This window comes from Dromiciops gliroides, chromosome 2 (assembly GCF_019393635.1).
Source record: "Dromiciops gliroides isolate mDroGli1 chromosome 2, mDroGli1.pri, whole genome shotgun sequence".
Lineage (NCBI taxonomy): Eukaryota > Metazoa > Chordata > Mammalia > Microbiotheria > Microbiotheriidae > Dromiciops > Dromiciops gliroides.
The window spans coordinates 43,546,422-43,561,264 of NC_057862.1; the positions used below are offsets into that span (position 1 = coordinate 43,546,422).

General features: G+C 40.2%; 1 protein-coding gene across 4 annotated transcripts in view; it reads right to left on the reverse strand.

Annotated features, from left to right (window-relative positions):
• Positions 1 to 7,798, reverse strand: part of RASSF4 (Ras association domain family member 4) — an 86,931-nt gene extending 79,133 nt beyond the window's left edge. For 3 of the 4 annotated variants that reach the window (XM_043989176.1, XM_043989173.1, XM_043989174.1), the window contains exon 1: positions 7,687 to 7,791. The gene's annotated coding sequence lies outside the window, so the exon portion shown is untranslated. Of the gene's footprint in view, positions 1 to 7,686 lie in introns of all 4 variants that reach the window. The other variant, XM_043989175.1, reaches the window with a different exon arrangement.
• Between the last annotated feature and the right edge of the window lie 7,045 nt (positions 7,799 to 14,843).

Sequence of the window (14,843 nt, forward strand, 5' to 3'; positions counted from 1 at the left end):
CAAATACTTCTCCCAGAGGATTATCTGTCACTCATAGGATGAGGGAGCCATCAGTATCAACAGATGCAAATATTAGCCAGCGCAAAGGTATGAATGTGTGGGAAAAATGAATCTCTCCCTTATCCTAGGTCCTATACCTAGAATCATAGATTTATTACATTTAGTGAGCTAGTCTTACCCTTGTATCTTAAAGAGAAGGAAACTGCAGACCAAAGAAATGAAGCTTATCTACAGTCACAGAGAGTCAAATTTTGAGTCCAGGTCCTCTGAAACCAAATCCAGTGTTTTTGTTTGTTTTTAAATTTATTTCCACTGTAGTTTCCTGCCTCCATGGTATTTTTCATTCATGTCTACCTCTTCATGATCCTGTTTGGGGTTTTCTTAGCAGAGATACTGGAGTAGTTTGCCCTTTCCTTCTCCATCTCATTTTACAGATGAGGAAACTGAGGCAAACAGGGTGATGTGACTTGCCCAGGGTCATCCAGCTAATACGTGTCTGAACCCGGATTTGATTTCATGAAGATGAGTCTTTCTGGTTCCAAGCCTAGTGCTCTATTCTCCACACTATCTCACTGCCCTCCTGCCCTCATCTTAGGATTCAAATGATATTCAATCTGACATAAGAATATTTAACACAGATAACACACTAGCTGTCATTTATATAAGGCTAGGGACTGGAGCTGTGCTTTCACTAGTCTAGGACAGTGGTGTCAGACTCAAAAAGAAGGGGATCCCTGCTGGCTTAGAAAAGCACCAACTAGGGGGCAGCTAGATGGCACAGTGGATAGAGCACCGGCCTTGGATTCAGGAGTACCTGAGTTCAAATCCGGCCTCAGACACTTAACACTTACTAGTTGTGTGACCCTGGGCAAGTCACTTAACCCCCATTGCCTTACTTAAAAAAAAAGAAAGAAAAGAAAAGCACCAACTAATATTATCTGTGTTGTACTTTTTTATTTGTTTCCAAATATATTGTTATCTGGTTTAGGTCTCAAGCCTGAGTTGGACACCACTTCCACCACCAACTTCAGATCAACAGCTGCTCTTTAACATGTAGTCTAGAAAACTGGGAAGATAAGGGACTTGTTCAGGGTCACACAAGCAGCATTATGTCAAAGGCAGGAATGAACCCCACTTCTTCCTGGCTCTTGGGCCAATTCTCTATTCATTTATTTCTTATTATGTGGAGCTTAGGACTGCATCAGTGAAGTCTCTGGAGAAAAAAAGGTGTCATTTGAGCTGGACCTTCAAGAATCAGCAGGATTTCAATTAAGAAAGAGACAGAGTCAGAGACAGAAATAGAGAGACACAGAGAGACAAACAGAGAGATAGAGAGAGACAGAGACGTTGAGAGAGATGTGAGCGGCAGAGAATGCAGTCAGAAGCACAAGCACAAGCAAACCACAAAGAAGCAGGAAAACATAGAGGACAAATTCATAGGGTCACAGACTTAGAACTGAAAGGGACCTTGGACAGCACTGTAGACCAGCACCTTCCATCTCCCCATTTTACAGACTAGTAGACAAGATCACAAAACTTAGAAGACTTGTTACAAGCTCTACAAAGTAACTACACTGGTACTACAACTGGGAACTGAACCCACATCCTCTGACTTCAAATCTAGCCAAGCAAACAAATTTGCTTAGAGTAAAAAAAAAAAGTGCATGAATAAGACTAAGATAAAATATGATTAGAAAGTCAGATTAGAGAAGGGTTTCTTAACCTGGGATCTACAATACACAGAAAGATTTCAGGGGATCCACAACTTGAATGAAGACATTTCAACTAACCTGTAACTGAAATTTAGCATTTTCTTCAATTATTAATGTAGGCAAGAAACCATTATTTTGAAGAGTGTAAAGACTTCAGCAGACTGTCAGAGGACCATGACACAAAAATGGTGAACAACCCTTTGGTTAGATCCAGATTATAGAATTTGCTAAAGCTTCAGGACTCTAGTTTTTGAGGAGGAATCTTTCTTCCTTCCCTTGCTCCCATCTCTAATCTACCCTCCAAATAGCTGCCAAATTAATCCCTAAAGTATGAGGCTGACCATATCATTCACCTGCTCAAAAACCTTCACTGACTCCCTGTTGCAACTGATATACAAAACAAATTCCTCAATCTCACATTTCACACCCTTCACAATCGGGCACCATGCTACCTTTCCAGAATTATTTCCTATCACTCCTCATCATACACTAAGTTTCAGCCAAACAGGTTTGCTAGCAGCTGTTTCCCAAGCTCCATCTCCTCTCTCCCTCCTTGTCTCTGCCTCTTAGAATATGGATCTTCCTTTAAGCTACAGCTGTTTCCTTCTGCCAAATTATGTTCAGATGCGCTCCCCCCTCCCAGCTGTTTGTATTCTCTCACTCATACTCATTCCATCTCCTCCCCTCTCCCAGTGGCATGAAGGCTGCTTGAAGTCAGAGACTATTTCTTTGTATCCTCAGTGCCTAGCACAAGTGTTTTATACAAAGCAGGGGTTTTTCCCCCTCAATTACATGTAAAAACACTTTTAACATTCCTTTTTTAAAATTTTGAGTTCCAAGTTCTCCCCCATCTCTCTCCTCCCCCTGCTTGAAAAGGCAGGCAATTTGATATAGATTATATATATGTAGTCATGCAAAGTGCATTTCCATACTAGTCGTGTTATAAGAAAACCCCCAAACAAACCACAGAAACCCCCCCCAAAAAAGTATGCTTTAGTCCGCATTCATACTTTATCAACATTTTCTCTGGAGGTAAATAGCATTTTTTATCATAATTTCTTTGGAACTGTCTTGGATTATTGAAAACAGCTAAATCATTCACAGTAGATCATCATATAATATTGCTGTTACTGTGCACAATGTTCTCCTGGTTCTGATCACTTCATTTTGCATCAGTTCATACAAGTATTTCCAGGTTGTTGTTGTTTTGTTTTTTTTTTTTCTGAGAGTATCCTGATCATCATTTCTTATAGCACAATAGTATTCCATCACAATTATATACCACAACTTGTTCAGCAATTCCCCAATTTCCAATTTTTAACACCACAAAAGGAGCTGCTACAAATTATTTTGGACATATATGTCCTTTTCCTTTTTCTTTAACCTCTTTGGGATACAGATCTAGTAGTAGATATTGCTGGGTCAAACAGTACACCCAGTTTATAACTCTTTAGGCTTAGTTCCAGATTGCTCTCCAGATGTTTAGATTAGTTCATAATGCTACCAACAGTGCACTAGTGCCTCCATTTTTTCCATCTCCCCCCCCAGAATTTGTCCTTTTCCTTTTCTGTCATATTAACCAATCTGATAGGTGTAAAATGGTACTTCAAAATTGTTTTAATTTGTATTTCTCTAATCAATAGTGATTTAGAACATTTTTGCATGATTACAGAAAGCTTTGATGTCTTCTTCTGAAAACTCCTTTTTCATATTCTTTGACCATTTATCGATTGGGTAATGACTTGTAGTCTTATAAATTCAACTCAGCTCTCTATACACTTGAGAAATGATGTCTTTATCAGAGAAACTCATTGCAAAATGTTTCCCCAGTTTACTGCTTTCCTTCTAATGAAAGCAAGAGTTGATAAAAATTTATTGAATTTTGTTAAATGGTAAAATAACCTGGATTCAAGTCAGATGAACTTGAGTTTTAGAATGCTAAATCTACCAGATTGACCTTGAGGAAATGACAACTTGAGCCTCAGTTTCTTTATATGTAAAACAGGAGCAATGGCACTTTCCCTGACCTAGCTTAGCGTTATTGTCTGGACCATATGATACCACATGGATGAAAGAATACTTAAAACTGGAATGTACTTACATATAAATGGAAGTTTTTAGAATAGGCATGACCTGATCCATTTGTTGCATCAGGAAAACTAAATCTGGTAGCAAAGTATGTAACAGATGGTATCACTGAATATTGCAAAAGTCCAGGAGAGAGGTAACAAGTGTGTGCACTATCAAGGGTACAGGCCCTGGGAATGTATTACATGGATTTCATAAAGGAACATTGCTACCATTTGGTAGATCAACTAGAAGTAGGAAGCATGAGAGGGGAAATAGTAAAAGATGACTCTGAGGTTTCAAGTGTGACTGTCTGGCAGAAGGCTGGCACCATTAATAGATTATGGGGAAGTAAGGAAGAGGAACAAGTTTTGGGGGAAAATGATTTTGGTTTGAGATATATCAAGTCTGAGGCTCTGGCAGAGATATGGGGACATCTGGTCATTGTTGGAAATGTGGCTTGGCAACTCAGGAGAGACTGGTGAAGGAAACGAAGATTTGGGAGTGATCCAAAGAGGCGATACTTAAATCTATGGCAGAAGATAAGCCTTGCAAAGAAGAAAGTTTAGGGACAGGTGGTAGAGAGTAAAAAGAAAGAAGAAAAATGGGCCAAGGGCAGGATTCTGGGAAAGGAGGAGGAAGAGGAGGTAATGAAGGACACAGAGAGAGAAGAAAGAAGGGATGGTTAAGAAAAGAAATGAAAAGCCAGGAAAACCAACCATTTCACAGAGAGGAGGAGGTAGCAGACACATCCATTGGCGATTCAGAATAGTCAAGGAAAACCACTGAGAAGAGCCCACTGAATTTGGTGATCTAGAAGGTGAGAGTAATAGAACAGGGGAGTCAGGAGCCAGAGTACAAAGTGTTGGTAGTAAGAAAAGTGAAGTTTATATATATATATATGTATATGTATATATATGTATGTATGTATATGTATATGTATATATATATAATAACACAACTTTATTCAAGTTTGGTAGTAAAAAGGTGAAATGAGATGAACCACAGCAAGGTTAAGAGAAGGAGTCTTTTTACAGTTAGGAGAATTTTGCATATATTTTTACACAGAAGAGAAAGAAGTAAAGTAAAATGATAGACTGGACAAAAAAATGAGGGAAAGATTCATGGATGAGGGAAAGGGAAGAACTTTAAGACACAGGTGGAAAGAAAGGAAGAGGTGACACCATAGAAAGGTTTTGAAAAATGGATTAATAATAATAGCAGTTAGTATAGCACTTTAAGATTTGCAAAGGATTTAAAATACCATCTCATTTTATCCTAATGACTCTAGAAGGTAGGTACTATTACTATCCTCACTTTACAGATTAGGAAACTGAGACAGACAGAGGTGAAGTGATTTTTCCAGGGATTACTATCCAGATATGACATGAAGCTGGATGTCCAGTCTGTTGAGTTAAACCATAACTGTTTGTGTGTATGTGTACAGGTACATGCATATACATACAACATCTGGTCCTTGCCATCTTCCCTGTAACATAACTTTCTTTTATGTGCTATCATCTCCTATAATTAGAGTATAAGTTCCTTGAGAGAAGGCACTATTTCTTCTTTCTGTTTGTATCCCCAGGATACACTTAAATATTTTTCCCATTCATTCTCATTATCTGTCTCTCTGTCTCTGTGTCTCTCTCTGTCTCTGTCCCTCTCAACAAACATTAATACATGTTTACTATGTGCCAGACACACTGAAGATACAAATACAAAAACAAACCACTGCCTGCCTTACATTCTTTGAGGAAAAATAATGTGTATATATACATAGATAAGTATGTATGTATGTATATATATATATGTATATGAAAATGAAAAACATATACAAAGTAAATATAGGGTTGCTGAGTTGGAGAGGCCCTAGCCACTGGCTCAATACACTGTCATGGCCATGGGCTGCTCACAGACAATGAGCTGAGTCAAGAATCAAATAAGAGGAGGAAATCAGGCTAGTCAACAATTGGGGGATTGTCAAGCTCTTTCAGTGATGGCAAATTACTTCCTATTACAATGACCCATCTATTTATTTTTTTTTTTGCAACAACGTATTCCTGATGATGCTATAGGATAAGGAATTCTTTCTTAAAATTTATTTTTATTTTAAATTTCAAAGTCTATCCCTCCTTCTCACCTACCAAGAAAGCAAGAAATGGTTCTTTATTATAACCCATCTCTTCCATGAGGGTAAACCTTATCATAGAATCATGATAATAGATCATAAACAAATTGAGAGTAAGGACCAGGTCATGGATGTCTTCATTTCTCTCCACTCTGCCCCCAATACAGACACTGTATACAGGACACATTATACTTGAAAATAACCAGTATTCATGTTATTGGCTATTACATGTCCACAAATCTACAACAATCCAATGCAAGCCAAATGGTATACGCTATCTTCTGCTTTCCTGAGTTAACACAACAAAATCGCATTAATTATCCAATCTCAACATTCACCCCCCTAAAAATCCAAACTTAATTTTCTCCATTGTTGGTTTTAAAATCATCCTAGTGTACTTATCAGTCAATAATATTAAACTCAACACAACAGACCTTCATTACTCACCTCATATGCACCAAGCACTGTGCTAGGCACTCAGTCCACAAAGGTAAAACAAAAGCAGTCCCGTCCTCCAAGAGTTTATTGATTAGTCCAAAGACACCAGTAAATTACATTACTGTCACTGCTACCACTGAGAACAAACACTAAAGTGGATTTAGCATATGTTAATGGCGTTACTTTTATGAAAGACCAACCCCACGAGGAATCTATGTTCAACCACTTTTCCATAAAGCAATTGATTCCAGCCTGAGTTCTATAACCCATAGAACAGTATTCTGAAAGTGACAGCAGGGGAGGGGCCTGGAGAGTCGGGAGATTTGCTTCTCACGGGAAGTTCTGTATTCATTAGCAACAGTTACAATAAACAAGTGTTTCTCTGTGTGTGTGTGTGTGTGTGTGTGTGTTTTTAACGACTGGCACATAGTTAATAGTTTACTAAGAAATGAAACAAGGCGGCTTCTACATCTCTAAGGGATGGTGGAGTTGGAGATGTTTCCCCTCTACCCCAACCTCTCCAACGTATAGGTTTGCTCATCTTTAGGAAAAAAAAAATCTTGACAATCTGTTGGCTATAAAGGAGATGAGAGGATGTTCAAGATTCAAGATTCGACCAGAAATCCAGTAAACCTCCCAGTTCCAGGTTCAAGATACGGAAGAAGCCTTTTTTTCAAAAACCTGGCCCTTCCCTACCAACAAGGTGGAGCAATGCGGGACGCCCAGGTAGGTTACCTGTGAGCCAAGTGTACAATCACCACATGACAATCCACGTGCGATTCCCGGGGGGCTCGAGGGGGGGGTGTTGTTCAGGCAGGTCCTTTTTTTGCCCCTCCCTGGGGCTACCTGGGCCCCCCTCCCCAGTACCAGCTGAAGAGGGAAAACCAGGTAGTAGGCAGTCCCGGCACCACAGGGACACCTGTCTCCCCGAGCAGATGTTTCCTCCATACGACCCCCAAGGAAAGGCATCGTCTGCACTCTGGCAATAGATTCATCTAGTTTAAAGGGGCAGTGGGGAAGGTAGGGGGTGGGGTGGATGTCAAGGAGGGGAGGCGATTAGACGAACGGGGAAAGAGTCCTTCTGGGGCGGTGAGACGCAGAGATGAGTGTCGGGTACCACAGGGTGTGGAGTAGAGAAGCGGGCAGGGCAGCATCTGCCTAGGGAAGGGCAAAGGCGTGGTGTCCGGGGATCAATAAGGGTCTCCATTCACCGGGCAGAGCACGCTAGCCCAAGAGAAGGTACCTCCTCTCTCCCTGGCTTCCTGGGAGCTGAGGAGCTGTTCCCTCCTCTGGTCGGAGTGAAGGGGCAGGGGTAGGAAAGGGATCTGCATCACTCACCCACTCACGACTCCCGAGGCCAGCACGGGAGCGTCCACCCCGAGCGCCCTTCTCGCCCTGCGCGTGGCCGGCTCCGCTCCCAGCAGCAGCCCCGTCCACTGTCCCCCGCCTCTCCGCTCCCCTCACATCTCCGCCTCTTCTGGATCATCTGCCAATCACTGCAGCCCCGGCACCACCCTGCCCCGCCCCTCCACCCACCCTCTCTCCCCGTGGAGTGGAGTGGCGGGCGTGGCCAAGGAGAGGGTGACAGAAACGGAGCAAAGGAGGAGCCTCCGGGCTCGCTGGGCGTGGGAATTCAGGGCCCTCCAGCCTCGATTCCCTGGGCATCTGCTGCAACTCTAAGAACTGTATACAGCAGTTCTAGGCACTGGGCAAATGTGCCGATGTATCCCACGAAGCAGAAAGTAGCCAGGGTGTGGCAAGATGGTACTGTGGAAAAGGTGCATCCAAGAGTTGGAGCTGGAGGACGTGTGTTCGAATGCAGCTTTTGTCTCTTTCTATCTCACATACCCTTTCTGAACCTCAGTTTCCTCATCGATAAAATGAAAGGGTTGAACTTGATGGCCCCTCAGCCCTCAATCCTGTTATCCAAGTCCCGGTTTTTAGTAAAAGAATGCTCTATTAATAAAAGACACTGCTTGTTAGGTTACTGTGAAAATTAAATGAGGCAGTATATGTTAGGAGCGCTGTACATTTGGGGGGGTATATAAATATTAGCTGCTGTGGATAACATTATTGATCAAAGTTCAGCATCCTCCTTGGGCCATTGCTGTAGTGAAAAGAGCTCTAGATTGAGAGAATCCAGATAATGGCTTTGCTACTAATTAACAGGGTGGCTTTATAAGAGTCTCTTCAGCTTCTTGGGGCTTACTTTCCTCATCAGTAAAATAAGGGTGTTAGATAGATATCATTGAACCTTAGGATCATATGGCTGGAGCTGTAAGGCACTTGAATGGTCATCCAAGACTTAACCATCTCATTTTACAGATAAGGAAACTGAGGCTCAAAAAGGTGAAGTTATTTGTCCAAGATCACCTAGGTAGTAAGTGCAAGAACTGAGATATGTCTCTATTGCAGTTATTAAAGGTCACATATATTTCCTTGGAATCAACCTAAATGTTCTACTTTCTAATTTCATTTCATTTTTACTGTTATACCATCTTTGATCTAGTCCAAGATAGTCCTTGCCCAAATAGGAATTCAGTCTAGTGATCAAATGGGTCCAAGATGCTTATCTCCCATCACTGAATTTTCATGCTTGGAATGCCTCCACTTATCACCACCATTACTACTATCTTCATTACTAACATTTATATAGCACCTATTGTGTAGGTGCTGTGCTAAGCAGATTACAAAGATTACCTACTTTGTCTCTCAAAACAATCCTGGGAGTAGGTGCTATCATTATCTCCATTTTACAGATGAAGGAACTGAGGCAAACAACTACTAAAGTGACATGCGTAGGATCACACAGCTACCAAGTATCTGAGGCAGGATTTGAACTCAGGTCTTCCTGATTCCAGTCCCAATGCTATATGCATGGTTTTCCAGGTTTCCTTTCCAGCTTCTCTGATCCCCATCAATACTAGTCATGTGTGGAGAAAATAGTGCTGGACATCAAGGGAAAAAATAGGTATCTAAAGCTTGTAGTTAGCATATATTGAAATACTATCATGGCCAAAGAATTCCTAGTGACTGTGGTATAGTGGAGAAGACTTGGAGTCAGGACAACCTGAGTTCAAAACCAGCCTCAGACACTTACTAGCTGGATGGCCGTGGACTGGGTGGGCAAAGGACTTAACTTCCATCTACCTCAGTTTCTTCATTTATAAAATGGGAATAATGATAGTACCCACCTCCAAGGGTTGTTGTGAGGATAAAATGAAATAATGTTTGAAGCACTTTGTAAACCTTAAAGCACTGTATAAATTCTAGCTATAATGATGAGACCATGCTTGTTTGATTTTGAGTTAGGAAATCTAAGTTCTATTGTGAGTTCTGCCTTTTGTTAAAGGTGTGACCTTGTGCAAAGTCATTTCTACCTTTGGGTACCACATCTTCCTCAGCTGTAAAATGAACTAGATGACCTTGAAGGTCCCTTCCGAGGTCTAGACTTTTTTATTTGTTACGCAATTGACTTGCCCAGGGTCACACAGCTAGTGTCAAGTGTCTGAGGTCGGATTTGAACTCAGATCCTCCTGAGTCCAGGGCCAGTGCTCTATCCACTGCACCACCTAGTTGCCCCCAAATTTCCTATTTTTTTGTTTTTGTTTTGTTTTGTTTTGTTTTTTGCAGGGCAGTGAGGGTTAAAGTGACTTGCCTAGGGTCACACAGCTAGTGTCAAGTGTCTGAGGGTGGATTTGAACTCAGGTCCTCCTGAAGACAAGGCCAGTGCTTTATCCACTGCACTATCTAGCTACCCAGGTCTAGACTTTTTTGATTGTTTATCAGAAAAAGAGCAACAAAACTACATCATCTCTCTGAAGGGTTTCTTTCCTCTCATTCCCCAGGCAAAGAAATTTGAACCCAAACACATGAAGAGCAGAAACATTTTATTTACCAACATTGGAAATGGCAACTTTAGGCACTTATATAACTGTTTCAATAAAATCTCACAAAATCTTAACATTAAGTAAGAACCCAGAAAAATCATACATTCTCTAATTTCATTGCTATAGTATCAATTTAAAAAAATGTCAGCCCATGTCCTATTTCCCTCCTTGCCCCAGTAGAATGTCAGTTCCTTCAAGGAAAGGACTGTGTCATGTTTCATTTTTTTGTGTGTGAGGCAATTGGAGTTAAGTGATTTGCTCAGGGTCACACAGCTAGTAAGTGTCAACTGTCTAAGACAGGATTTGAACTCAGGTCCTCCTGACTCCAGGGCCAGTGCTCTATCCACTGCACCACCTAGCTGCCCTGTGTTTCATTTTTGTATGCCCACAATGAATGAATGGATGAAATGAATGAAGTGAAAGGTCTTACATACAGCAAGTGCTTAATAAATTGATGGTTGAATAAATGATCATGGACTTTATCCAAAAATACAGAATGAAAATGTATGAGGCTTTTGTGATCTCAGTCATAAAAATTATGCATCAGAGATATAAAATATCTCTGTCAACTGCTTTAATAGCCTTCTTGCTAGACAAGGTCATAACAAGCTTAACTTGATATTCTTAGGCTGTATATTTGAATGTTGAATTAGAACATTATCACAGTTTTCTAGCCCATAGTTTCTGAAGCTGGCTGTGAAACTATGTAGTCTATTCAAATTTGCAAGAGAGATTTTTAAAAATTCAAGGGTTAGACTAGTTTGGAACTTGATTGGAGACAGAAGACGGGGATTAAAGAGAATCTGAGTGCACATGCAAGTTCTTGTCCACATTCAAACTTCCTCTTCCTGATCCCTAGTGAATGCTATACCCTTACGTGGACCATGAAGGGAAAGAACTTATTAATAGCCTTGCTATAGAGTTACACTAGAGGTAAAGGTTTCCAAAATTCTTAGGAAAAAGAGACCATATTTTAGGTCAAGTCTATAATGGCCTAGAATGCCCATAAAAAATGGAAATGGATGAGATAGGAAATGGTTAGTAAATAGAGGTGCTATAAAATGAAGTTTCATTTCATTGGTGAGTGGGGTAACATAATGGAGCATATGGGTCATGTAATATCTTTTTTTGGGGGGGGGGGCATGAGGGTTAAGTGACTTGCCCAGGGTCACACAGCTAGTAAGTGTCAAGTGTCTGAGGCTGGATTTGAACTGAGGTCCTCCAGACTCCAGGGCTGGTGCTCTATCCACTGCACCACCTAGCTGCCCCCAGTCATGTAATATCTTATCTGCTGGTTGGTTACCTACAGCAAGGTCCTGATCAGTGCAAATAATGAATCCCATGAAAAGGTCACATCTATTTTAATTTATACTATTTGAATGTATAATTATATAAAATATGGTCATTGGTTCCATCCCAAAGGAAATATGCAGTGAGAATTTGAATTTGGAGTGTGGAAAAGCTTGAGGGAGTATGATAGATTAAGACCTTAAGGGGAACTCAAGGATCATTTAGCCCAATACAATTATTCACTTGCGGGGGGGGGGGGGGGGGTGTGGTGTGTGTGTGTGTGTTAATTATTTGGTCCTAATTAAGGGATCTATTATTAGATCCTAATTAGGGCTTAATTTTGTGACTATACAATAACATCACAGAAATGATTATAAATTGACTCTACTTATAGAATAATGATTTTAAAAATTGATATTTTAAAGTGGAAAATTTATTATCATGCATTTCTGAGATTGAATGTGCACCATGTAGCGGTGGAAAACTGGAAAGAAGGTTTTTGGAAAATATTTTATAGAGGTTGCAGTATGTAGTAGAGAGAACATAGGGCTTGGAGCCAGGGAAAATTATCTTGAGTCTGTGCTCTGCCACATAATGACTGCATGACCCTGGGCAAGATTAAGGTACTTTGGGCAATTCCCTAGTAGCACCTATCCTGCACGGTTGTTGTAAGGGCCAAATGAGAAAATATTTGTAAAACACTTAAACAGTTCCCAGCACATAGCAGGTGCTTAATAAATGCTTGTGTCTTCCTTCCTTCCTTCCTTCCTTCCTTCCTTCCTTCCTTCCTTCCTTCCTTCCTTCCTTCCTTCCTTCCTTCCTTCCTTCCTTCTTTCTTTCCTTTCTTTCTCCCTTCCTTCCTCCCTTATTTCCTCTCTAAGACTATAAGTTAGAGAGAAAGTGTTAACATCCATTGATAAAATAATATATACTGTACCAGTGAGGTCATGGTTCTATTCCCTGTCCATATTGTATGCATTAAAAGTGAGTGTCATTTTATTCAGTTATTTCTAAAAACTGGTAGATTTAAGTTCCTTAAAGGCACTTTTATGTTAGTATACTTCGAGTCTAGCTCAGTGCCTGACACATAGTAGGAGGTGCTTACAAAATACTTGTTGATCGATTTTGAAGAATTATCTTGTTTGGTTTGGTTGATCACCAGTAGCTGCTAAAAGATATCTTTGTCAGTACCTACAAAAATATAGTAAGAACTGACATTTATATGTATTAGCGCAGTTGGAGGCTTTCAACAGTCCTGTGAGATAGGTTTCATAGGTATTATCCCCATTTTTTCAGTCAAAGAAATTAAAATTTAGGGCAGTAATTTGCCCATGGCCACATTGTTGTTTACATAATTTATATAACAAGTTCTTTTTAGTCCACTAAAATATGTACGTGTGATTCTACAATAGTCACTGGGATTCTTTAAATTTGGAAAATGGATTTGGGTTATGAATCAAGGAAGACAACATTTAAGAAAATAGCATTATTGGTACATCATTGGCTCCATTTGGACCCTTTACTTAGTAAGACTTCTGGCTAATTCAAAGAGCTACATTGCTTGCCAGTGAAGACTTTTATAGGAATGATATCATCATGTTATGTTCTCTTAAAATACAGAAGTTGTTTGTATGATTTAACAATAAGATTTTAGGTTATTTATCAAAAATCCTAATGTAGGCTGCTTTCTTATATGAGAGGTTTTCCATCTGGTTTGCATATTAATGGCCCTTGGGTAGATATGTACAGCTTCCAAACCTGTTCCAGAGGCAGGTCATAAGTTATCATTTTCCCCCATACGCACATCAATTTCAATGATCTATAGCAGGTAAGAGCCTTTACTTTGCAATTTACTCTTTCCCCTCTAGGTTTAAGCTCGGGGAGAGAAAGATTTTTTTTTGTCACCCATCCAGAGGAAGAGGAATTTCCCTTGGCTGTGGGGTTTCCTCAGAGGAAGGCAGCTGGGTTTGCAAAAGGATGTAGCCATGATGTAACGGAGCTGAAAATAATCCCAGAAGCTACTGTTTGTTGGAAAGCGCTCCATGGAAACATCTCTGCCTAGCCTGGGGAAGCTCTAGGCTCTTACTCCTGAGCCATCGGTGTCAAAATCAAAACAAGGTTTATTTGGGAGTGAAAAATCCAAAGACTTATGCTGATAATTGATTGACTTAAAATTGTTATCTTGCAATAATATAAATATTTATTTGTAAATGAGCTGTCAAGCTATTCTCTCCCCTTCTCTCCCTGCTTCTCTCTCTGTCTCTCTCTGTCTCTCTCTCTTGTCTGTCTTCCTCATCTTTCTCATGTTCACAAACATTAAGAAGAATGCATATTTCAATTCAACTGAAAAATATTGAAGGGTTTTAAGCAGACGTGTGACATAGGCTACTATGTTTGTTGTTCAGACATTTATTTTTATTTTTTTTATTTTTAGTGAGGCAATTGGGGTTAAGTGACTTGCCTAGGGTCACACAGCTAGTAAGTGTTAAGTGTCTGAGACCGGATTTGAACTCAGGTCCTCCTGACTCCAGGACCGGTACTTTATCCACTGCGCCATCTAGCTGCCCCTGTTCAGACATTTTTTCATCATGTCTGCCTCCTCATGACCCCATTTGGGGTTTTCTTAGCAAAGATACTAGAGCAGTTTGCTATTTCCTTCTCCAGCTCAGGAAATTGAGGCAAGCAGGTCTAAGTGACTTGCCCATGGTAATACAGCTAGTAAGTGTCTGAGGCCAGATTTGAACTCAAGAAGATGAGTCTTCCTGACTACAAGCCTGGTGACCTACCCACTACACCACCTAGCTGCCAACTATGTTCTCTAGGATCAAATATAAACTCCTTTGACATTTAAAGACCTTTATAAACTAGCCCCAACTTACCTTCTAGACTTATTGTATAGAATTCCCTTTCCTGCATTCTATGGTTCAGCCAGATTTTACTAGATTTTGCCTTCTTGATATTCCTCACATATACAACTCCATCTTCTGATTCTGTGTATTTGCAGTGGCTGTCCTCCATGCCTGGAATGTACTCTTCATCTCCCCCTATTATAATCCCTGATTTCCTTCAAAACTCAGTCCAGGCACTACCTTCTGCATATAACTTTTCCTGATTCCCCTCAGCTTCTAGTGCCCCATTCATCACTTTCTATTTATTTTGAATATATTTAACATATTCAAATATATATATATATATATATATATATATATATATACTTATATATTTACAGATTGTCTTCTCCACTAGGATTAAGCTCCTTGATGGTAGGGATTGTTTCATTCTGTCTTTGTATTCCTAGTACCTATCACATTGCCT